This window comes from Callorhinus ursinus, unplaced genomic scaffold, assembly GCF_003265705.2.
Source record: "Callorhinus ursinus isolate GAN/ISIS: 27379988/994484 unplaced genomic scaffold, GSC_fseal_2.0 scaffold1, whole genome shotgun sequence".
Lineage (NCBI taxonomy): Eukaryota > Metazoa > Chordata > Mammalia > Carnivora > Otariidae > Callorhinus > Callorhinus ursinus.
Window position 1 is genome coordinate 101,725,844 of NW_027397063.1, and position 24,881 is coordinate 101,750,724.

The following is a 24,881-nucleotide window of genomic DNA, read 5'->3' on the forward strand; positions in this document are numbered from 1 at the left end:
TAATTAAGGGATCAAGTTGAGAAAAGTCTCAGAAAAAATGTGGAAGATTGATAGAGCACACCAATAAGCTCAAGCTAATGGTATAAGTAGACTGTCTTATCCAACAATTAAAGAATACATATTCTTTTGAAGTGTATATGGACATATACACAAATTGATCACATGCTATTCAATAACCCTAATCTCAAGAAATTTTATAAGATTGTAACATACTGACCATATTCTCAGGCCACATCACAATTCGGTCAAAAATTTAAAAAAAAATCTCTAAACAACTCAGATATCAAATAGGACAAAAAATGAAATAGAAAATATTTAGAACTAAGAAGATATTGACAAGTGTAGAAAACCTTTTAGGGGCGCCTAGGTGGCTCAGTCAGTTAAGCGTCTGCCTTCAGCTCAGGTCATGATCTCGGGGTCCTGGGATCGAGCTCCACATCGAGCCCCACATCGAGCCCCACATTGAACCCCGCATTGGGCTTCCCACTCGGTGGGGAGTCTGCTTCTCCCTCTGCCTGCAGCTCCCCCAGTTTGTGCTCACTCTCTCTGTCAAATAAATAAATAAAATCTTAAAAAAAAAAAGAAAAGAAAGCCTTTCAAACAACAGGGAAAAATGAAAAAAAATCTTAAAATTTATGAGTTATGGATATACAGTAAACTCTCCCTTTTTCCTAGCCACTAACCATTAAGGCAATAAATGAAGAAACAGCTATAAAGAGACAATCTATGCATGTGCATTTGGATACGCTTTTTTTCTCTTTATTTCAGTGGCGAATTCTATTGCGAAAGGGTCACAAAAACGTATCAAAGAGCAGTTGAGTATTTCTTAAGAAGTGGACTGAAAGCTGAATGTGTGCTTCTCTGGTGTTTGGGAGTGTAAGAGCTAGCACCTTCCAGGCAGAAGGAAATCAGACATGCGAAAGATTTTGGTTTGGTTGCCTAATTATATACGGCAGCTAAGGATACCAAGAGAGGCCTGGAGACAAAGACAGGCTTCATAAGCCAAATATAGGAGTTCGAGCTTTAGGGAGGGAACTGGGGAAATGCTCCATGCTATACAGAGTGATTCTACATTCCTCTTACCTGAGATCATCACAGCTTATTTCCCTTCACCTTCACAATTACCTTGTTTTGTACAATAAATTATTTGGTCGTCCATCTACAAAGGTGTTCAGGATAAACACAAGTCTGACCTGATAAGTAGGGGAAAGGTATTAGAAAAAAACACCCAAACACCCACAGAAGATCTGATGACACAGAATTGTGTGTGATGCAAACCTCAGCAATTACAATAGTTGCTCTCCTGTTGCTTCATAAACTTGAAACCAGAAGGCAGAAATTCACAAACTAAATCCCCAAAGTCATGACCTCTTTTTCCTTAAGATTTTATTTATTTACTTGACAGAGAGAGAGAGAAAGAGAATGAGCACAAACAGGGGGATTGGCAGGCAGAGGCAGAGGGAGAAGCAGGCTCTCCACCGAGCAAGGAGCCCAATGTGGGACTAGATCCCAGGACCCTGAGATCATGACCTGAGCCGAAGGCAGATGCTTAACCGACTGAGCCACCCAGGTGCCCCAAGTCATGATCTTTTACTTGGAACTATAGAACCATACCTGGAAATTTCAGCAAAGAGGAGAAACAAGGAGGAGAAAGCTAAAACCTTAGCTTGATGAGAGAAAAATTCTCTAAAGGCCTGATACTTAAGAGAAACCATTTTAGATTTCTTTCCAAGCCAGCATGACTGTACATAAACTTTGTTCGAACTAAAAACCTGACTTATGGCCATATGTTTTATGTATTTGCTTTGTGAATGAGTAACCTGAAGGAAAACCATCTTGTCCTTAAGATACCGATTAATGCTCCAACTCCCTGGATTCCTTGATGTTAAAACTCATGATTCCTGTCTATAGGTTAATCTAAATTCTTTTGAACTTTTCCAGAATGTACAAACTGTACATTCTCTGTACAAATTATTCATTCTTTGGAACACTTTCTTCCTTGTGAAGATCGTATTTCCTGGGCAGCTGTCCTAATGGGCTCAAATTAAACTCTTTCTTTTAGCGATTCTAAAAAGTTTGTTCATTTTGCATCAACAAGCCCATCAGAAAGCAAAGTGGCCAACAGCTTGTGCCAATAGGAAAAACGCTCCTACCCACTGTGTCTGGAATGAGGAGAGGTCTGCTCTATGTCTTTCTCCAAAACTGGCATAGGCTGCCTGAGGGACCATAATAGCACCCAGGGCTGAGCCATGGAGAGCTACAAAGTTGGTTGAACTCTTCAGGTGTCCTCTCTCCCACTTTCTGCAGCTTCTCCCCCAGTCACCTTCAAAGGTCTGAATCCCCCCTGTGGCCACCCCTTCTCAGATCTTCCCTTCCCTGTAGGGCTTCCATGCTACCTAACTCACCTGTCATTCTCTCCTTCTAATCACAACTTCTTTTCTTTTAGAGAAGCTGATTTGATGTGTTATGAAAACATTAATAACAACGACAAACTAAAATCGAATGAACATGTACATTTATCAGGCAAACTGGCACGTTTGGATTAAAGCAAACACAATCATTACTTTGCACAACTCCCAGCCTTCTAAATATCTGATCGTTAAGCCTCAAAAATATGATATCCCATTATTTGAAATACTTCACTTCCAATTGCTCTTTTATTGTTGTTGTTGCCTGAACAGTATCTCCTAGAGCTCTTCAATTAGCTCATCCATCCACCTCTATCTACCTATTGATACATTTCACCTTGTGGTCTGAAGAGTAAAGAACTTTATGTTCTACCCTTTCTTTTCACTATAGAAAATAATGTACCTCAATTAAAAAAAAAAACAACCTCTTATATTGCCTAAAAGACACCCTTTAGAGGTCATCTGTATACATGTCTAGGTTACCTGAGCCTAGTCTTGAATTGGTTTTTTTTTTTTTTTTTAAGATTTTATTTATTTATTCATAAGAGACGGGGAGAGAGAGAGGGAGAGAGAGAGAAGCAGAGGGAGAAGCAGACTCCCAAGGAGCAGGGAGCCCGATGTGGGACTCGATCCCAGGACCCTGGGATCATGACCTGAGCCGAAGGCAGACGTTTAACCATCTGAGCCACCCAGGCGCCCCGAATTGGTTTTGAAATATTTTACAACTATGCATTGCCTACATTAAGCACACTCTCTACTGCTCATTGTCTTTGAGCTGTTTTTATTATATTGGTTCTTTGGGTTCTCTTCTAAAGAAGTTATAACGTCTGCCTGGTTTCCTCACTGAATGAAATAAAATACAGTTTTTAATATGTATTCATTTTTCTATCTGCATGAGTCATAACTTTAAGATATCTAAAAGTTATCTTTAATAGCACAGACCTTTCCATGTTCTGGTTAATCACTGTAGTATTTACACATCAATATGGTGGTTTATAATATTCATAGCTGTAATGCTTTTATTTTATATTAAGCTTTGTAATTCTGATGTTTTAAAGAGGTTTATTAAATTCTTATAATACCAACTTCATTCTGACCCGACCAGTAGGTTCATATGCTGAATATTACCTTTTATATAGATATTGTTACTTTAATACTCATGATGGTATAAGTTTGAAAATGATGGACCAATGAGTATATTTCCTAGGTTTTGAAACTTGGTCAATAAGGATAGGCCATGGCCAGTGGCTTTGGTATCTGAAGAGATTCTAGGACGTGACTATGGGGGAAGCGTCTCTCTCCCTCTCTCTCATTCGGTCTGGCTCCAAAAAGAATAAGTATTGGAGTAAGATGTTTGTCATCTGCCATCTTATATTAACATCATTTGGTGCATTAGTTTTAAAGTATCCCTAAGCCAGATGAGCTAAAATCAGCATGTATTTCATCCTGAAACCATATTGCTTTCTACCAGCTTTGTTCTTAAGCCCTCAGGACTCCATACAGCACTACAAGAATGATCTGAAATTGGCTCCAAGAATTCAACAATATTTTAAAATCCTTAAATAAGAAACTGAATTCCTTTCCCTAATATCCATTTTCTCGCTACAATTTTCCTCAGTTCAGAGTCAGTCTTCTCTGCTCCCTCACTCCTAAATATAAGAGACTGAGAATTTGCTTAGTACTGCTGAGTTGATGGCTTTCGGGGACATGACACAAAGTATCCTTCCCTGTGGCCCAAGCTCTTAACCAGATCCCCTTATAAATACAGCTTGTGTCTTTGTAATAGACATTGCACTAACATATTGGAAAGGTTCAATGACCCAAATGCTGAAAAAGATTTCCATCTTTGACACATTCTAAAATTATAGTCAACAAACATGACCAATCACCATTCATTCCCTATAGCATCTATTTGATGATTTTTAGTTTGTTATTTAAAACCTTCTGTTACTCAGATTCCTAAAATTTTCCATTGTTGGTGCCATTTCAGGCTAGAAACTCTAATATGTGATTAGGGCATTGGTCTCACAATGACAAACTCCAGCTGATGAACATTATTAGCCTGCCTTCTCTTTCCCAGGCCCTGAATTCCTCCCTAGGAGCCTATGACAGGTGATTTCCTAAGCAAAGTATGTCATCCTCAATGGTATAAGGAAAAAAATGATGATCACATAAACCCCTAAAAACAAAAAGAGGAGAGAAGATTCCACCACACCTTTCTCAGGGTAATACCAGAAATAGATACCCCTAATCCAAAGATGAGTCGGCAGATTCTGCTTGTTCTGAGGGAATGCAGAGTCCATTATTCAGCCTTGTCCCTTGTCCAATTATACTGAAATACAGAAATTTGGAAACTAAATCCATAGCAGTGTTTTGCGGTTTTTTTTTTTTAAGGCAACACTAGTTTTCCTAGTAGGAATTGCAAAATACCTGCCCTCACCAAAGTAGCTGACATACCAAATGAAAGAATTAATTGAAATATCAGTGGTACCTCACAAGAGGAAATGATATCCAGCCAACTCTCAAATGTACACTCAAGGTATAGTAGGTGCCATGAGTTCAAAAAGAAAATGAGGAAAGAGAAATTTCCCTAACAGAATCTCTCCTAGGGGCGCCTGAGTGGCTCAGTTGGTTAATCGACTGCCTTCGGCTCAGATCATGATCCTGGAGTCCCGGGATCAAGTCCCGCATCGGGCTCCCTGCTCGGCAGGGAGTCTGCTTCTCCTTTTGACCCTCCCCCCTCTCATGCTCTCTCTCTCTCTCATTCTCTATCAAATAAATAAATAAAAATCTTTAAAAAAAAAAAAAGAATCTCTCCTAGGCCCTTGATCCCTCCCTAGTACCCTCAAACAGATAATTTGCCAGGGGAAAAAAAAAATGGATCATCCCATAAGATGAGTGGAAGAAACAACAGTGATCACATAAACAAAAATGAGGCAGGGGTGCCTGGGTGGCTCAGTCCGTTAAGTGTCTGCCTTTGGCTGAGGTCATGATCCCAGGGTCCTGGGGTCAAGCCCCGCATCGGACTCCCTGCTCTTCAGGGAGTCTGCTTCACCCTCTCCCTCTGCCCCTGCTTGTGTGCTCTCTCTCTCTCTCAAATAAATAAATAAAATCCTTTAAAAAAATGAGGCAGAAAGATTGAATGGATACTTTCTCAAGCTAGCAGAGGTGATCCCACAAAATGAGTTAGCAGTTTCTGCTGATTCTAAATGTATGTATCCCATGGGGCGCCTAGATGGCTCAGTTGGTTAAGCGACTGCCTTGGCTCAGGTCATGATCCTGGAGTCCCAGGATCGAGTCCCACATCGGGCTCCCAGCTCAGCAGGGAGTCTGCTTCTCCCTCTGACCCTCTTCCCTCTCGTGCTATCTCTCATTCTCTCTCTCTCTCTCTCTCAAATAAATAAATAAATCTTTAAATGTATGAATCCCTCTGCTTATGCTAATTTTCTTCCATAAAGGAAAAATTATGCAAAAGGACAGTAGGTTGATTTTTTATATTAAGGACAGTAGGTTGATTTTTTATATTTGCCACTTCATAGTTTAAAACATAAGGCCAACCAAAATATTATAAGTGAAATGATTCTTTTGTGTTAGGATTATAGTATATATGTACTATAAACATATATAATGCATTAAAGATGCCAGTTGAGTCACTTTTGCTGCTACTATATACTTCCAGAACTATCACCTAAAATACAGATTTGGGAAGGATCCACATATATTTTGTAAGAATTTTATCCTGTTGAAAGAAATTTGACCACAGAAATGACATCTTTATAGGAAACAGGGAATTGATATTGAGGAGCTAGTCTACAGCTTAAGAAAAAAAGATAAAGTGACAAGCATATATGATTACACTTCAGTTGCATGTATCCAAGTGTTTCTCAATTTAACCAACAGGTCCTGTGAACCAAATTGGCCCTACTTGGAATCTTTTTTTTTTCACCAAACTTAGATTTACTACCAACTTCCATCTTTAAAATAAAAAGCAGATTCTGGTATAAAGGTTTTAAAATGTTGACTCTATGGGGAGATGAGAGAGATAAGGATTATGTCTTCATCCTTGTAAAATTATATGTAAAATTTTCAGCAAAAAACAGTTAGTAAGGGAGATGCTCTGTAGTATTCATCAGATTCTTGATGGAATTAGTGACTCAAAGTTTTCACAACCATTGTTGAGAGTGCACGAGAGATTTAAAAGCAGCTCATCTGAGAGCAAATGATTTGTGGGTATCTTATATTAGAAATTTATTTAGGTAGAAAATCTTCAAAATGGCATATCCTATTTTATATCATGAGCACTACCTGAATTCTTGACTCAAAATAATAGCTTTGAAATATAAATATTTAAGTATAGCAAGGGATTTGGCTCAATGGTCAGAAAGACATTTGTAAAGCAAATTATCACACTACCCATTAATGCATACGTATATGTATATCTGTACAGATATGTATGTGTGTGTATATATATATATTTTTTTCTTTGAATATAAGAGCAACCTCTATTGGATTGTCTTATTTTTTTATTTCTACCTATACTAGTAATCTTGCTCTCCATAAAAATTGGTGAATTAACAACGTCAATACTAAACATTAAGTACTGACCATATGGCCCTTGCATGTTTGTCATATTTTAATCTGTAGCTAAAATATCTGAAATACAATAAAATATAAACAAAGTAACATATCAAAATGTAACTGTTACTTTAAATGCTCTTCAGGGCAAGAACAAATATCATAAGCAATTGATGGAGTTCTCAAGCCAGATACAATACATACCACCATTTCAGAAGTATATTTAAAATGATAAAGTGGTCTATTAGGTTAAAATTATAGCATGAAAGGAAGACTATCCTTTTAAATTATAAACAATAAATATCTGTGAAAACACAGGGATTCTTCTAGTTGCTCTAAAGCAGCAACTATGACTAGGGTAGCATTGGTTCCACTTGCTTAAGTTCTCACTTTACCAAGAAACTCCACCATGTATTGGGCTAGAATTCTCTAGGTATATTTCTGTACTATGTAATGGATAAGAGAGATGGGAAAAGAAAATCCTTCATACTGACAATGAAGTACAGAGTACCTCTGAATAGGTCAGAAAGTACTTGGCATTTACTAGTCTTTCTGGTATATTGTTGAAAATTCAGGCAAAAATCATGAGCAACTAAGATCTCTCCTTTTGACAATCACTTTAGATTCTGAAATGCTCCCAACGTTTGCCACCCAATGTTCCTCCAACCAAGAATACCTATAAAATGAATCTTTTTATCACCAGCTCAAACACGACCCAACATCTCAAATGTATAGTAGGTAATTAAGCACTTAGTCCTAGAATTATCACAGCTGTGTTGCCAAAAATGCTCACCCAGCAGCTCTGAGAGGTCACTACACCAGCAGAGACAAGAAGCTGGGCCCCTTTGGGAAGGGGTGAATGATACAACAGTAATAAAAGGTATTGACTTGAACCCCAAATACCTATCCCAGTTTTTTTAAGGGTGGGTGCCTTCTCTGGAAATCAAACTTCTGTCACAGGGGCAAGAATAATAATGTTTTTGAAAGAAATAATTCTTACTCTACTCCCACAACAACAGCATCAAGTTTATTTGCTGTGCATCTATTAAAGGAAGTCCCAAGCCATCTGCTCTGAAATGAAAAAAAAAAATATATATATATATATATACACACCCTGTCAACAAAAAAAATGAAAAACCATCTACATTTGTGAAATGTGATCAAAATATGATTAACTGGTGGAATCCCTATATTCTCACTTTTTCTGTTGCCATGTGGAGATATTCAAAGATAAAAGGTTTGATGACTGCCATCAAATGGAGAACATCACTGCAGAAGACAATATATTCTAAGACGAAGACTCATGCCAAAGCATAAAAAGCTCAGGGAAATAAATGTTAAATACAATTGAAATAAGAATTTGAAGAGGAGTAGGGGTATAAAGCAAAACCACAAAGGAAAATAGTTGTTGATACAAATCTGGAGGTCCACAGGTGGGTAGAGGTGGGTAAGGTTGAAAAGTTTGGAGGACTAAATAAAAGAGCATGAATGTCAAAAACTACAGAAAGGAATACTGAGAAACATAAACACTTATAAAGAGTAAAGACAGAGAACTTGTTTTTGTGTGTTGGTGTTTGTGTTGTTTTGAAGAGGGAGGTGCAGATGAAGGGAAAGGGGAGAAGCAAAAGGAAGTTTGAAGAAATTTGTTTCATAGAACCAAGGAAGCAGAGAGTTTCAGTGAAGCAGAGGGGAATGGCCATTCTCAAATTACACAGCTTACAGAATTATTCAAAAGAGGAAAATAGAGTTCACAGTATATAGAAATGAGTCTGAGAAAGAAAAGAGAACTGCCTAGAGAGAGGGACTTAGGAACAAAGTACAACAGGTGGTAACATGTTAGGAGTCAATTGGGAGGACATGTTTGTAGGCAGAAAAATGAAAGAGAAAAACTAATAAAACCAAATAGTAGGAGGAAATAGCACAAGCGAAGTGGAGAGATTCAACTTTGCCCAAAGATAAAAATGCCTTTTCCAAGGACAGAAATAGAAAGAAGTAAAGCTAAAGGACTAATATGGTGCAAATAATTTTTTTAAGATTATTTATTTGCGAGAAAGAGAGAGAGAGCACAAGTGGCAGACAGGGACAAAGGCAGAGGGAGAAGCAGATCTCCCGCTGAGCTGGACTCAGGCCTCCACAGGGGGCTCTGTCCCAGGAATCCAGGGTCATGACCTGAGCAGAAGGCAGATGCTTAACCGACCAAACCACCCAGGCGCCCCTGGTGCTAATAATTTTTAAGGGCATGTGAGGTGGGCAGGGGCAGGGGAGCAGTGCCAGATTATAGACATATGTCCTTGATAGCTCAGGGAGGATGAACTGAGGCTTAGAAGGTGTGCTGAAGGTTAAGAAGAGTCATTGGCATGAAGGAGAGGAACCAACTACATGTAAGGCACAGCACCTTAAAGCCACATGGGGGGCACCGATGGGGCTGTTCACCAGTGGTATGAGGGTGAGTCCTGTGGGTCCTACTGACAAGGCTAGTTTTGGCTACTGGTTCCACCACTTACTAATAGTAGGACTTTGAATAAGTTACTTAACCATTCTGTGTCTACTTCTTTATCTCTAAAACTGTGAAAATAATACCCACCCTAAGAATGTGCTTACCTATGAAAACAGCCAAAAATGTAGTAGAAAAACAAAATGGAATTAAAAATATTCAAATAATCCAAAAGAAGGTAGGAAACAGAGGAACAAAAAGTAAAGGGGCTAAACAGAAAATAATACACTTTAGATCTAATTCCAACATATCAAAGATTATATCAACTACAAACACATCAATTAGGAATTTTCAAAGGATTTTTAAAAACCTCAAATATAAGGGCACCCGGGTGGCTCAGTCAGTAGAGTGTCCAACTCTTGATTTCAGCTCAGGTCATGATCTTAGGGTTTGGGGTCAAGCCCCTCATCTGGCTCCACACTCAGTGGGGAGTCTGCTTGAGATTCTCTCTCCCTCTCCTTCTGCCCCCTCTCCACTTGCATGCTCTCTCTCTCTAAAATAAAATCTTTAAAATAAAACTCAAATATATGCTATGTATAAGAAACTCACAAATATAAAAATATATGATATAGATAGTTGAAAGTAAAGGGACAAAAAATATATAGCATGCAAACAATAATTAAGAGAAAACTATAGTGCTTATGCTTGTATCAGAAAAAGTGGACTTCAGACCAGGAAAAACTACTCAAAGACATACATTCCATAACTGTAAAAATCAATTCACCAAGACAATAATGCAAAATGAATAAGTGCTTATTAATAGAGCTCGAAAATATATGAAACAAAACTGATGGAATTGCAAAGAGACATAGATAATCCACATAATTATAAACATCAACACTTTTCACTCGGTAATTGACGGAAAAAATAGAGAGAAACTCATTAAAGTTATAAAAAGCCTGAATGACTTTATGTGACATTTATAGCATACACAAAAATGGAAGAATACACAACCTTTTTGAATGCATATGGAATTGTCACTAAAATACACCACATTCTGAGCCTTTAAACAAACTTGAAGAAATTGAAGTCATGGAAACTATGTTGTCTGACCATAATAGAATTAAACTAGGAATCAAGAATAGAAGATGGAAAAATTGCCAGATATAACAAAATTAAAAAAATATTTTTAATAAAAATCACATATATTTAAGTTATACTACATACTGATTTGATATGCATATACATAGTGAAATTATTACTATAGTCAAGCTAATTAACATATCTATCTCCTTACAGTTATCTTTTCTTGTGTATGTAGTGAGAGCCCTTGAAATCTACCGTCTTAGCAAATTTCCAGTATCCAATATGGTATTATTAACTATAGTCATCTTATGGAACATTAGATTCTACATGACCAACATCTCTTCATTTCTACCACCCCACCTCTAGCAACCACCATTCTACTCTCTGCTTCTGTGTATTAGACTTTGTTAGATTCCATATATAATTGAAATCCTGTAGTACTTGTTTTTTTCTGTGTCTGGCTTATTTTACTTAGCATAACACCCTCTGGGTTCATCTATGTTGTTGCAAATGGCAGGATCTCCTTTTTTAAGGCTCAGTGATATTCCACTGTATATTTGCACATTTGATTATTCATTCATCCACTTATGGACATTTAAGTTGTTTCCATGTTTTGGCTATTGTGAATGCTGCTGCAATCAACTTGAAAGGGCATATATCTCTTTCATGTTCTTTGGGTATATACACAGAAAAGTGATTGCTGGATCATAGGATAGTTCTATTTTTAGTTTCTTGAGGAACCTCCATACTGTTTTCCATAGTGGATATACCAACTTACATTCCCACCCACAGTGCACAAGGGTTCCTTTCTCTCCACATCCTCACCAACACTTGTTATTTTTTATCTTTTTTGATAACAGCCATCCTAATAGGTGTGAGGTGATACCTCTTTGTGGTTTTGATTTGCATTTCTCCAATGATTAGTGATGTCAAGCACATTTTCATATACCTGTTGACCATTACATGTCTTCTTTGGGGAAATAAATGTCTATTCAGGTCCTTTTTCCTATTTTTAAATTAAAAAAAAATTTTGCCATTGAGTTGTATGAGTTCCTTATGTATTTTAGATATTAGCTCTTATCAGATACATAGTTTGCTAATATTTTCTCCCATTCTGTAGATTGCACTTTCATTTTGTTTCTTTTGCTATGCAAACACTTTTCAGTTTGATGTAATGCCACCTATTTTTGCTTTTTATTAGTTGTGCTTTGGTGTCATCTCAAAATATCATTGCTAATGCCAATGTCGAGGAGCTTTTTCCTTACGTTTTCTTCCAGGATTTTTCATGGTTTCAGATCTTACATTTAAGTCTTTCATCCACTTGAAGTTTATTTTTGTGTATAGTATAAAATAGGAGTCCAGTTTCACTCTTTTACATATGGATATCCAGTTTTCCCAACACCATTTATGGAAGAGACTACCTTTTTTCCATTGTATATTCTTGGTACCTTTATCAAAAATTAATAGAGTATATATGCCTTGGTTTATTTGTGGATTTTCTGTCCTGTTCCATTGGTCTATGTGTCTTTTTATGACAATACTATACTGTTTTGATTACTATACTTTGTAATTACAGTTTGAAATCAGGAAGGGTGATGCCTCCAACTCTGTTTTTCTCCCCCAAGATTGCTTTGACTATTCAGGATCTTTCGTGGTTCATTGAATCTTAGAATTCTTTCTTCTATCTCTGTGAACAATTTCATTGGAATTTTGATAGGGATTGCACTGAATCTATATATTGCTTTGGGTGGAAGTCCTAGTTAGTGCAACAAAGCAGAGAAAGAATAGTTTATGTGGATCAGAAAGAAAGGAATAACAGTCTCTCTCTGTTTTCAGTCAACAGGTTATCTAAAGTAGAAAATATTACGGGATTTATAAAAAATAAAAAAAAGCCCTTAAAATGAATAAGTAGGTTTAGCTAAACCAAAGGATACAAAGTCAATATAAAAAATCAATTTTATTTCAAAATTAGCAATGAACAAATGGAAATCAAAATTTAAAAATACCAGTTGCAACAGCACCAAGAATTGAAATACTCAGTTATAAATATAACAAAATACATCCAGTATTCATTTGCTGACAAGCATAGAACACTGAGGGAAGAAATCAAAGACCTAATTAAACTGAGAATTATGTTAATTGATCATATGACTTAATATTGTTAAATGCCAATTCTTTCTAAATTGGTTTATAGAGTCAATCTAATCCCAGTCAAAATCTCATCAGAATTTTTGTCACCAATAAGATAAATTTAAATATTTTATGGAAAGGAAGATTAATTATAATAGCCAAAGTGACTTTGAAAATTAAGAACAAATTTGGAAGACTCACACAACCTGGTTTCAAGATTACTAAAAAGCTATCACAGTTAATGCAGTGTAGCATTGGGAAATGCTGGGCTCACAGATCCAGGGAGGAAAATAGTATCTGTCCAGAAATAAACCAAAATCAATTTGTCCAATTTATTTTTGACATATCAATACAAGACAATTCAATGAAGAAAAGTAGCTGTTACAACAAATTGGAACAACTGGACATATCCATATGCAAAAAGAATGTATCTTGACTTGCTCCTCACACCTAATACAGAATTAACTCACAATGAGCTCAATACTTAAATGTAAAATGTAAAACTACAAAACTTTCAGAAGACAACATAGAAGAACATCTTTGTGATTTTAGGTTAGGTAAAAGTTCTTAGATATGATACTAAAAAATAATACATAAAAGTTTTTTTTTAAAAAAGATAAATTGGATTTCAACAAAATTAAAGGCTATTGTTGTATAATGTTAAGACAATAAAAAAAGAAGCAACAGACTAAGAGAAAATGTTTGCAAATCAAATATCTGCCAAATGACTTGTGTCCAGAAAAGACACTCTCAATATTCAACAAAAAGAAAAAAAGAGCAAATTTTTCTTGAAAGATTTGCACATATACATCACCAGAAAAATATGAAATAGCAAATAAGTACATGAAAAATCACTTGTCATCTTTAGTAACTAAGGGAATGCAAATGTATATTAATGAGATTTTCTATACACTTATTAGAGTGGTTTTTAAAGAGGGGCACCTGGGTGGCTCAGTTGGTTGAGCATCAGACTCTCCATTTAGACTCAGGTCATGATCTCAGGATTGTGAGATTGAACCCCAAGTTGGGCGCCACGCTCAGTGGAGAGACTGCTTGAGATTCTCCCTCTCTCTTTGCCTCTCCCTCAGTCACTCTCTCTCTGTCTCTCACTCTCTCACAAATAAATAAATCTTTAAAAAATTGTTAGAATGGCTCTTAAAGAAAAACAGAAAATACTAAGATGATCATGATGCAGAACTGCTAGAACTTTCATATATTGTTGATGTGAATGCAAGACAGGATAGGCTCTTTGGAAAAAATTTGGCAGTTTTATATAAAGTTAAATACACACTATATAATATCACCCAATACATCTAGTTCTAGGTACTTACCCAACAGAAAATGGAATTTTTGTCCAAACAAAAGCCTATATATGAATTATCAGGTGAGGAAGTGTTTACTCAAAAGAGCAGCATAAAGGTGATTTTGAACAGTTGTGTTTCTTGATTATTGTGGTGGTTACTTGAATCGATTTTAACGTATGTTAAATAACTTTAACACGTGTTAAACCTCATAAAACTGTATAAGAAACAGAACAAATTCTGCTATACACAAAGTTAAAATTAAATGTAAAATGTGACACAACGATAAAAGTTAGAATCTGAATCAAGACGGTCTGGGTTTGATTCCTAATTCCACATATGATTAACTATAAGTCTGCAGTTTACTTATTCCCTGGGCCTCATTTTCCTCATCTTTAAAATGAGGATAATGGGGGCACCTGGGTGGCTCAGTTATTAAGCATCTGCCTTCGGCTCAGGTAATGATCCCAGGGTCCTGGGATCGAGCCCTGCGTCGGTCCCCCTGCTCCGCAGGAAGCCTGCTTCTCCCTCTCCCACTCCCCCTGCTTGTGTTCCCTCTCTCGCTGTCTCTCTCTGTCAAATAAATAAATAAAACCTTTAAAAATAAATAAATAAAATGAGGATAATGATAGTGATTTCTTCAAAATGCAGTTGTAAATGTTAAATAATACTTTTAAGAAAAGTAAAGTTGGTCAGGGTACATTGTAAATGTTCAACACATTTTAACTTTTTTCATTATGAATGTATATTAAAAATATTCTTAAATATTTTCATTGCTAGTTGAATATGATACAGTGAAGATCCTTTCAATTTAGTAAATATGTCATTTTAAAACTAACTTTAATTATAGAGTTTTGGCTCCTCATCTCTCACAGCTCCAAGGAGTAGATACTGACTAGCTCTCTAACTAGAGAATGAATGATAACCAGCCACCATTTAGACATTACTAAGTGATGCTTAAAATACAGAACATTTTATTGTTATAGTCAAGCTGCAACATGTGGATTACATTTCTTATTTTACAATGGAAGAAACTGAATCACAAAAGGATTAAGTAGACTCTTTAAGATCTGATTGGCTTTGAAGCTCATGCTCTTTCTTCTACTTTATCTATAATTTGAATGTGTAACTTCACAGCCTTACATTTATTCTGCACCAATTTATCAAGAACTGTGATGTTTGCTTTCCTGGAATATATTAAAAAATTAAACTTCTCTCTGGGAATCACCTGAGTTACTATAATTCAGATATGACAGAGACAACATGGTTATTCATTTAACAGGTAGAAGCTGACCAATTACTACCATAATTCATATGTCTGTGTGTACATTCTTTGTAGTCAGTTCTATTTTAGATGTGCAATGTCTTAATTCTATTTTGCATTCGATAGAGTAAAAGTTGCATTCTACAGCTTCATACTTTCAGAATGTGCTGCCATTGATGAAGAAATAAGCTTTAGTTAGTTCCCTCTGAAGTTTAAAGAATATATGAGCTATTTGGGAAGGTAACATAGTAGTTTCTCTATAGGGCTGGCACTTGCTCATGTGCCTATTCCTCTATTATCCAGTGAATGAAAAGGTGAATCATTAGCAATAAAATGGGGAAAAAATGGGGCCAGGGGTGACTCAGCATACTTTGGATTTTGAGCAGGAGATATCTCAACTATCTAGTTGGACAGATCTCTCATCTTCTCCATAGCGCCCGAGGCTGCATATACCATGCATTGCTCTCCTCTGATCACTTATTGCCTGTTGATGCATTCTCCCTAAACTTCCTATTGTCACTGTCATCCACAAGCCTCAGGACAGCAGCATGTTTTCACAGGGGAGCAAATATTTTTAATGAGGCAGATCTGAGTTCAAATTCTGTCATGTCACAAAAAACCAAAAATCCAGCAATTTAGGATTCAAGATAGACAAAAGAAGTGGTTTTCAATGGGGCACCTGGGTGGCTCAGTCAGTTAAGCATCTGCCTTAGACTCAGGTCATGATTCTGGAGTCTAAGGATCAAGCCCTGTATCAGACTCCCCGCTCAGCAGGGAGTCTGCTTCTCCTTCTGACCCTCCCCCCTCTTGCACATGCTCTCTCTCAAATAAATAAAATTTAAAAAACAAAAAAGTGGTTTTCAAGGTATGGTGTTGGAATCCCTGTGGTTCTCTAAAACATGTTCAGGGAGTATGCATAATACTGACACACCCAGGTGCCCCATTTTCTTTTCAATCTAACTCCCTCATGAGTAAGCAGTGGGGTTTTTCAGAGGCTATGACATGTGATATTGCAACTGACTAAATGTAAAAGCAGATATGAGAATCCAGCTATATTTCATAAAGTGAGACATTAAAAAGATTTGCAAAAATGGAAAACAATGTCACTATCATAGCTAATTTTTCTTGTCTTAAAAATATACTTAATTTTAATAAAACTATTATCTATCTTAACATTTAATGAGATTATCACCATCATTAAGTGAATTTTTAATGAGGTCAGTTTCTAATGCAGTAAATATTGATAAATATTATAAATAGAAAAAAAAGCTCTTTAGGGTCCATAATAACATACAGTTCCTGCAATCAAAAAGTTTGATAACCACTGAGAAAGAGAAAGACATTAAAACAAAAAAGGTACTAAATATACATCAAAATATAAACATAATCAAGACATACATGTAAATTTTAAGAGAATGTATGAGACCAGTTTCCCTCAGAAATGTCAGATATAATCAAGTTACTTGACAACCTGCCAAATTTTCCACTTAGACAATACAATTTTTTATTCTTATCACAACATATGGTGTATTTATCTTTAGATATAGACTCTTATCAGCAAGAATTTTATCTCCCTCTGCTTTGTACTAGAGATTAAATTGGTTTGTTAATAATTAATTTAATTAAATTAGCATTATTTGACTGATTTGTCCTAAAAGAAAACCAAAGTCTCTTTCAAAATACTAATTGAAAGAAAGTTTACATGTACTTGTAACAAAGCATCTCAATTCTCTGGGGAAAAGAATTCCTATAAGTGAAGTTTTTATGAAAGCATGCACAACCCCTACCTGCCTAGATTTTTCAGTGTTTTCTGGTGTCAGTGTATAAGTATAATAAGCAAAGAGAATACAAGTCAGTCCAAAGCACTGAGTTTTGTACGCCATGATATTCTTTTCACAATCTCATATAGCAATAATTTAATGCCACTCTACATAAATGCTAAGTAGTAGGACAAAGGAAGATGACTCTCTCAAGTGATTTGACCATTTTAGCAACATCCACCTAACAGTTTCAACATTAACGGTGACAGTAGCAATTAACAATTACACACTGTATCTGAAACACAATTCACAATAATCCCATCAAGTATCCTGATAGAGTAGTAAATAATTTAAAATGCTGGCCAAAGTTCTTTCACCCTGTGACACCATAATCATCCCAGCACAATAAGTTTTACTGAGAGTCTTGGGAGAGCAAAGATAGGCTATGAAGTCTGTTTCTCCCATTAGTTTTTTGCAAGGATTAGTGAAAAGAGGCTTAAAAAAAGGAACTGTCAGGTAATATTTAGTCAACCTCATGGCTAATGCTCGTGGCATAGATCCTTAACAAAGTTAAAATCCAAGGTGAACCAATTGAGTTTACATAAGAAAAGAAGAAATTGGTATTCTTGTCCAAGTTCCAAAATTAATTCATCCAGTAGAGAAATATTTATGGAGTGTTTACCCAATGTTAAATATGAAAAATTTCAATCTGTATTATTGTATAATCATGGGAAATGTATTCATTAAGCAAATATTTATTGCATGCCTTATAAATACTAATCAGTATTAGATAAAATGGATACAAAATTGAGCAAAACCCGGCATTTGCCCATTCCTTTGTGGAGCTTTCTCTATCTTTCTGATTACCATTTCCTAAGACCACTTTTGGAAATTTTATCATAGAAGAGTTAATTTGGGGCCCCTTCTGTTTCTCCACACATGTTGCAACAGAAATTGTTATTGTTACTATACTTGTTGTATTATCTCCATGCCATAATTCCTTATTGTAACCCTGATTTATTATATTTCTTAGCACCAGACTGACAGGAAAAAAGGTCATTCTAAAACAGTTGAGCAATAAAAACCACATGGGTGGAAGAGGAAGAAAAGGCTAAAAATAGGCTAAATATGAGCATTCCAACATGTGCATAATGAAAAAGTCAACATTTTAAAATATTAATTTCATTTTGCAAGTCTTCTTTCCTACAAATGTTAAAAGAAACTAAGGGGGAGGGGACATCATTTTATTAAAGAAAACAATAGTAAGAAAGATGGATGATATTACATACCAAGCAACAAAGCAACAGATACCAGAAGACAATAAAATGATACTGAAGGAAAAAATGAAAGTAGCTGCCAATATAAAATCTGTATATCTAAAAAATATCCTTCAATGAAGGAAAAATAAAGATAAACAAAGCTAATTTGTCACCAGCAGTTTCACAGTGCAAGAAATACTGATAAAAGAAAAACCAAAATAATACCAGAAAATCCAAAAATAATCCCAGAGAATAATACCAGCTGGCAAGAAGAAACCAAAATGGGTTTGAAACATGTTAAGCATATCCATTCCCACTACTTCTAGTCTACCTTTTATTGGTTATTTATTCACTTAATCCAGTGAAATAAGTCAAGAAGAAGTAGGTGCCTGAGTGGCTCAGATGGCTAGGCATCTGCCTTTGGCTCAGGTCATGATCCCAGAGTCCTGGGATCGAGTCCCGCATTGGGCTCCCTGCTCGGTGGGGAGCCTGCTTCTCCCTCTGCCTCTCTCTCTCTGCCTCTTATGAATAAATAAAAATAAAAATCTTTAAAAAAAAGAAGTAATATAAGGCATAAAGACAGAAAACAATAAATCTTTCTTTGCTCTCAGGTGATACATTCATACACACAAAAAATCCTGAAGACTACACATAAACAAGCCATTAGAACTGAAATGTAAATTTAGCAACATCACTGAATAAAATATAAACATTACAAATCTAATATGTGTTCACATGCTAGTAACAAAAAATTCGAATATAAATTTTAAAAAGTAAACATTTAAAAATCTCTTAGTTTCCTGGCCAAAATACAGTAATAGGCAGGTCTGCCCTCCCTAACACATGTAGACAGAAAACCTAACACACACCAAAAACAATTGAAAATATATGAAGCAATAGATTTCAAGACACTGAACATCAGGAAAAGAAAGAGTATAATTGCTGAAAGGTGAAAAATCAGCCAAATGAGTCCAATTATTGCCCTAGCTTACTGCCTTGGGAGAGTTTCCTGTGCCATACAGAAGGGAAACCAGGAGAAGCCTGGTGATTCCCTAAGATGAAGAAACAAAGCTAGGTGTCCTTAGATACGACTGTGGCTGCAGTTCATTAGGACGGAAGACCATAGCTGAGAGCTGCACAGAAAAAGAATTTCCGAGATCTGCAGCAGGTCCTCCTCGAGTACTAACTGACACATGCATATGGGGAAAATACCTGGGGCAAAGGAAAGAAACAGTTGAAAAAATTAGAGTGAACAATGATTAATATTCACAGAGGGCCAGTACTCATGGCTGTTCTAAGAGTCATATTGGAAAATCTGAAGATTCATGGGGCAAAACTGAAAACACAGAAAGGCCTTACCTCAGGAGTAGGGACTGATTAGCCCTACATTGAATACTGCTTTTGTTCTGCCCAACAAATCTTAAAAGCAAGAACTGAAAGAGTCAAATTATTAAAGATATCCAGCACACAGAAAGGAAAAATTCATAATTCCCGGCACCCAATAAAAAACAACCTAGCATGCAAATATACCGAGGAAAGAAACACATAATGAACAATCAATGAATCAAAACTGAACAGACTGGCACAAATGTCAGCATTAACAGCCAAAGACATTAAGAGAGTGTTCATAACTGTATACCAAAATGATCTATAGGTTATATAGAAACATGGAAGGTATAAAAATGAGCCAAATTGACCATCCGGTCTGAACAAAATGGCATAGACTCATTTATTCCTGCTTCTTTTAGGTACAACTATAAACTCTAAAACAATGCAAGAGATAAATAAAGGAAAACTCCAAAAGTTGGAAACAAGAGGGTGGACAGATTAGGGACTCCAAGACTAGAGAAAAAAACATAGAAACATGGCAACAAGGTGATGCAGGTAGGTTCATTCCAACCCCAGCTCAAACAATACATCTTATAAACAGTTTGTCCCCTCCTGCCCCCTTCCTTCCTTCTTTCCTTCCTTCCTTCCTTCCTTCCTTCCCTTCTTCCCTCCTTCCTTCCTCTTTTCTGTAAGGAATACTCCTATAATTCTGAAAAGCATCTAAAAATACATTTTTATAAATGTGGGGGAAATTGAGTTTCCTGGGATGGGGCCTCAGTCTTCCCAGCTGTGCTTTGGGTGTTGTGTGGATTTCCCCAGATACCAAGTGGATCCTCGATCCAGGTCCCAGCGGAGGGAAGCCTCAGTTCACACAGCAAGGGGAGGGTACAAGTTGGTCTGTGCCTCCACAGGTTCCATTCATTCATGACCCACCTTTTCCCTGTTCTGTTTCCAGTGGAATAGGTGATCAAAAACCACATCCTCAAACTCTTCCACAGCAACCTGGAAGATACACTCAAAAATTTTATCAATTTATCAAGATGGAACCTTAAAATAAGATTCTTTTTAGAATAAGTTCTAACATGTAAAGAGTTTATGTCATCACACAATCTTCACAAAAAGACAAAATCCAAGCAATCATAAAACCAATAACTTTTTTCTTAGATCCATCAGAGAATTGAGGTCACAGGGCAAAAAACCTCCCCAAATCTGGACAGACATGCAAGTACAAAGAATGACAGCCAAGATCAAATTATCTGAAGCAAAAGCCACTGGAACCAGGAACTGGTAGAAAGACTTAAATGATAATTTTGACAAATGGCTGGATGCTGAGTGTGTGCAAACTGGGGAGTTAAAACCTTCTGGAGACCCAGACATAAGGGGTTCACCACACTTTCATGGGTGTTACATCAAGGACCTCCACTCAGTAGGTTGTCATGGTGAAGAGTAGAGAAAAAGCCTTCCCATCTTGAGTAGGGGGGGAGGAAAAAAAAAAACATTTTGAAATTTTCTCAGATTATTCTTTATAAGAAAGGCCTCCTCTCCAGGGAAAAAGATATCTCTCACCTGGGGAAGAGTAATTAGCCAATTCCAGCCCCCTTTAATCTTCCTGTCTCATGTTAAGTATAAAGGGAGAAAAAAGAAAAGGCTAAGAAGTACGTTAAAAGGTCATAGCTCAAAGACTCAGGGCCACTAAAACAAAAACAAACAATCAAAATCCAACACTGCAGTCTAAAGAGACAAAGCAAGCATCAAAACCTGATTCAGATATAACACTAATTTTGGAATTATCAGGGAATTTGAAATAACTGTGATCAATATATTTAGGACTCTAAAGGAAAAGAAGGCAATATGGAAAAAGAGATGGGTAATATAAACAGAGAAATGGAAGCACTGTAAGAGAAATAAAAGGAAATTCAAGAAATAAAAAATAATGTAAAAGAAATAAAGAGTATGGGGCGCCTGGGTGTCTCAGTCAGTTAAGTGTCTGCCTTCGGCTCAGGTCATGATCTGAGGGTCCTGGGATCAAACCTCACATCAGGCTCCCGGCTCCACAGGGGGCCTACTTCTCCCTCTCCCTCTGCCTGCTGCTCTGCCAACTTGTGCTCTCTCTTTGTCAAATAAATAAAATCTTACTAAATAAATAAATAAATAAATAAATAAATAAAGAGAATACCTAAGCCCTGTGGGACAATTATAAAAGCTGGAAAATATACCTAATGGGAATACAAAGAGAAGAAAAGAGAAAGGAGCCAAAAAAAAAAAAAATCTGAAGTAATAATGGCTGACAATTTTCCAAAATTAAGAGCAGACACAAAACCACATATCCAGAAGGCTCAGCAAACACCAAGCAGGAAAAATATTTTTAAAAATCTATTTAAAGAATAAATTTTGAAACAAGCCAGAGGAAAAAACACCATACAAAGAGGAACAAGGATAAGAGTTCCATCAGACTTCTCTTTACAAACCATGAAAGCAAGATGAAAGTTGTGGGAAATATTTAAAGCATTGAAGGACAAAACCAACAAAGTTGAATACTGTATTCAGCAAAAGTATCCTTCAAAAGTAAAGAAAAATTAAAGAATTCATCAAACAAAAACTGAGGGTATTTATCATCTGCAGACCTTCCTTGAAAGAGATGTTCAAAGTTTTCCAAAGATAAAGAAAATTATATAGGTGAGGAATATAGATTTACATAAAGAAAGGAAAAGTATCAGAGAAAGAATAAACAAAGTTAATACCAAACATTTTTCTTCTTATTCTTAGTCAATCAATAGATTACTGTCCAAATTAATAAGAGCAACAATGTATCATTTTAACATTCGGCTAAGTGAGATGAATGACATTAATGTTATGAGGGATGGGAGGGAATAATTGAGAACACTGTTATAAGGTGCCTATACTAAGAGTGAAATGCTATAATGTTATTTGAAAACATATAAATAGTTGTGAATATATATTCTAAGCAACCACTAAAAAATTTTGTGAAAGAAGTGTGATTGATATGCTAAGAGAAGAGAGGAAAGGGAATAATATAACATATTCAATTAAATCCAAGAACAGAGAAAAGAGGGAAAGACATGAAGAAACAAAGAACAAGTGTAATGAGTAGCAAATGATTACGAACATTGCAGATATTAATACAACTATGCCAATGATCACTTTAAAATATCAATAGTCTAAATAACCAACAAAAGAGCTGTCAGAATGGATAAATAAACAAGACTCGTTTTTTTGTTATCTACAAAAAACCCACTTTAACTATAAAGACACAGATAAATTCAAAGTAAAGAGACAGAGATACACCACGCTAACACTGAATCAAAAGAAACATGGATTTATTATGATAATTTTAGACAAAGCAGATTTCAGGACAAGGAAACTTGGGACAAGAAGCATTATGTAATGATAAAAGGGTTAGTTTCCAAAAAGACATCAGAATCCTGAACATGTATGGACCTAACAATAAAGAATCAAAATATGTGATGCAAAAAATGATAGAAATATAAGGTAAAATACACAAATCAACTATTATAAATGAAGCCTTTAAAACCTCTCTTAGTAACTGACAGATCTAGCAGCAGAAAATCAGTGAAGATATAGTTGAACTGAACTGCTCCATCAGACAAATGAATCTCATTGATATTTATAGAATACTTCATCCAACAGCAGCAAAATACATTCTTCTCAAGCTCACAAGGAATGAAATAGACCTCGATGGGGGCCATAAAAACACCTTAATGAACTTGAAAAAATAGGAATCATTCAAAACATGCTACTATGTTGAATAATACACGACTGAAGAGAATAAATTTGAGATTCAAGTAATCTGTGCAGTGTAATACTGTACAGTAACGGATCGTGTAGGTGAGCTGCTCAGAACTTCTTAGATACCTTTTAAACTATCTTGTTTATCCTGGGTGTATCCTGTATTCCGTGAAGTCTGAACAGACATCCACCTGTCTCATTTTGAAGACCTTCCCCGGGATGCTAAACCAGTACATACTGACAAACATCAAATCTAAACAATCACAGTGCCTTGGACTTCATAGCATAACAACCACCACTCATGCCTTAGCTGTATTGTGTCAAGTAAAGTAATATGGAAGCCCCAGCTCCACTTCCTAGGGTCCAGACAACTCTGCAGGGCAACCTGCACTCCAGAAATTTTGTGGGGAATCAGGCTGAAGCTACATTCTGAGGGTCCTAGCCAGACACCATATACTTACATGGCTTCATCACCCTCTTTTTCCTACTTCCTATATTATCTTACAGGTTTCTCTAAGAACACTTCCTTAAGAAATTATTGGGACATGTCCCTTTGTCTAAGGATCTGCTTCTGGACAACGCTACTTATGATAACATGTGCCGACAACCAATGTTTCAGTAAGAAAGAACAATGCTACCCCAATTCTTTCACATGATATAATGAGAAGAAATTCATTTTATGAGTTCAGTATAACCTTAATATCAAATCCTGACAATGACATTCCAAAGAACAGTATACAAAATTACAACTCATGAACATAGATGCAAAAATGTTAAATTGTTGGCAATCAAACCAAGATGCATGTAAAATACACAAAATAGTTGGATCTTGGTCATGATGTTTTATTAGTTGGTTAAATCTACAAAACATTTTAAGGACCCTTGGAAATATCTTGAGCATGAGTCAAAGGTTTTCAAAACACTCATTTGCAGAAGATGTTAATTCACATGCTATACAGTTTGAAAGATAAAAGGGGGTAAATGGCACACTCACCCTCCCTATCTGCCACTAGCAGTGAAAGAATTAATGAAACCCCAGACATAAAGAAACAGTCTATGCCGATAAATATGTAAGTTTGTGAATTTGTGTACTTTCCCCCTTTATGATAGTGGTGACACAAAAGGGGGAAGTGGCTAATTCTACCCAGAAAATATCACAAAACTGCATCACAGAGTTGGTAAGTACCTCTTAGGATGTGAAATGAAAACTGAGCAAGTGGTCCCCATGTATTTGTGTGGAGGGAGGGTAAGAAGTAGCACCTTCTACATAGAAGGAAAAACTCAAACAAATTAAAGTTTCTTTGATTGCCTAATTCTAGGCAATTACAAGTATAATTCTGGATGCAGAGATAGATAAATTGGCCTGAGGCACAGAAACTGTATAGGTCATGAGTAAGAGTTTATGTTTTATCTTGAGGGAACTGGGGGAATGGTGCATGCTATACGGGGTGACCATATGCTTTTCTTTGCCTGAGGTCATCACAATTTCTTCCTGCTATGCTTGCATCCATGTTCATAACAACCCTTCCTCTTCACAATTTGGTTGGTTTGTACAATAAATTATTTG

General features: G+C 36.2%; 1 long non-coding RNA gene across 2 annotated transcripts in view; it reads right to left on the reverse strand.

Annotated features, from left to right (window-relative positions):
• LOC112822377 (uncharacterized) overlaps positions 1 to 24,881 on the reverse strand; it is a 153,516-nt gene that overhangs the window by 8,114 nt on the left and 120,521 nt on the right. The window contains exon 8 of one of the 2 annotated variants that reach the window (XR_012380094.1): positions 4,624 to 4,740. The exons of the other annotated variant lie outside the window; for it this stretch is intronic. This is a non-coding gene — a long non-coding RNA (uncharacterized lncRNA). The remainder of the gene's footprint in view (positions 1 to 4,623; positions 4,741 to 24,881) is intronic. 2 annotated transcript variants of the gene reach the window in all.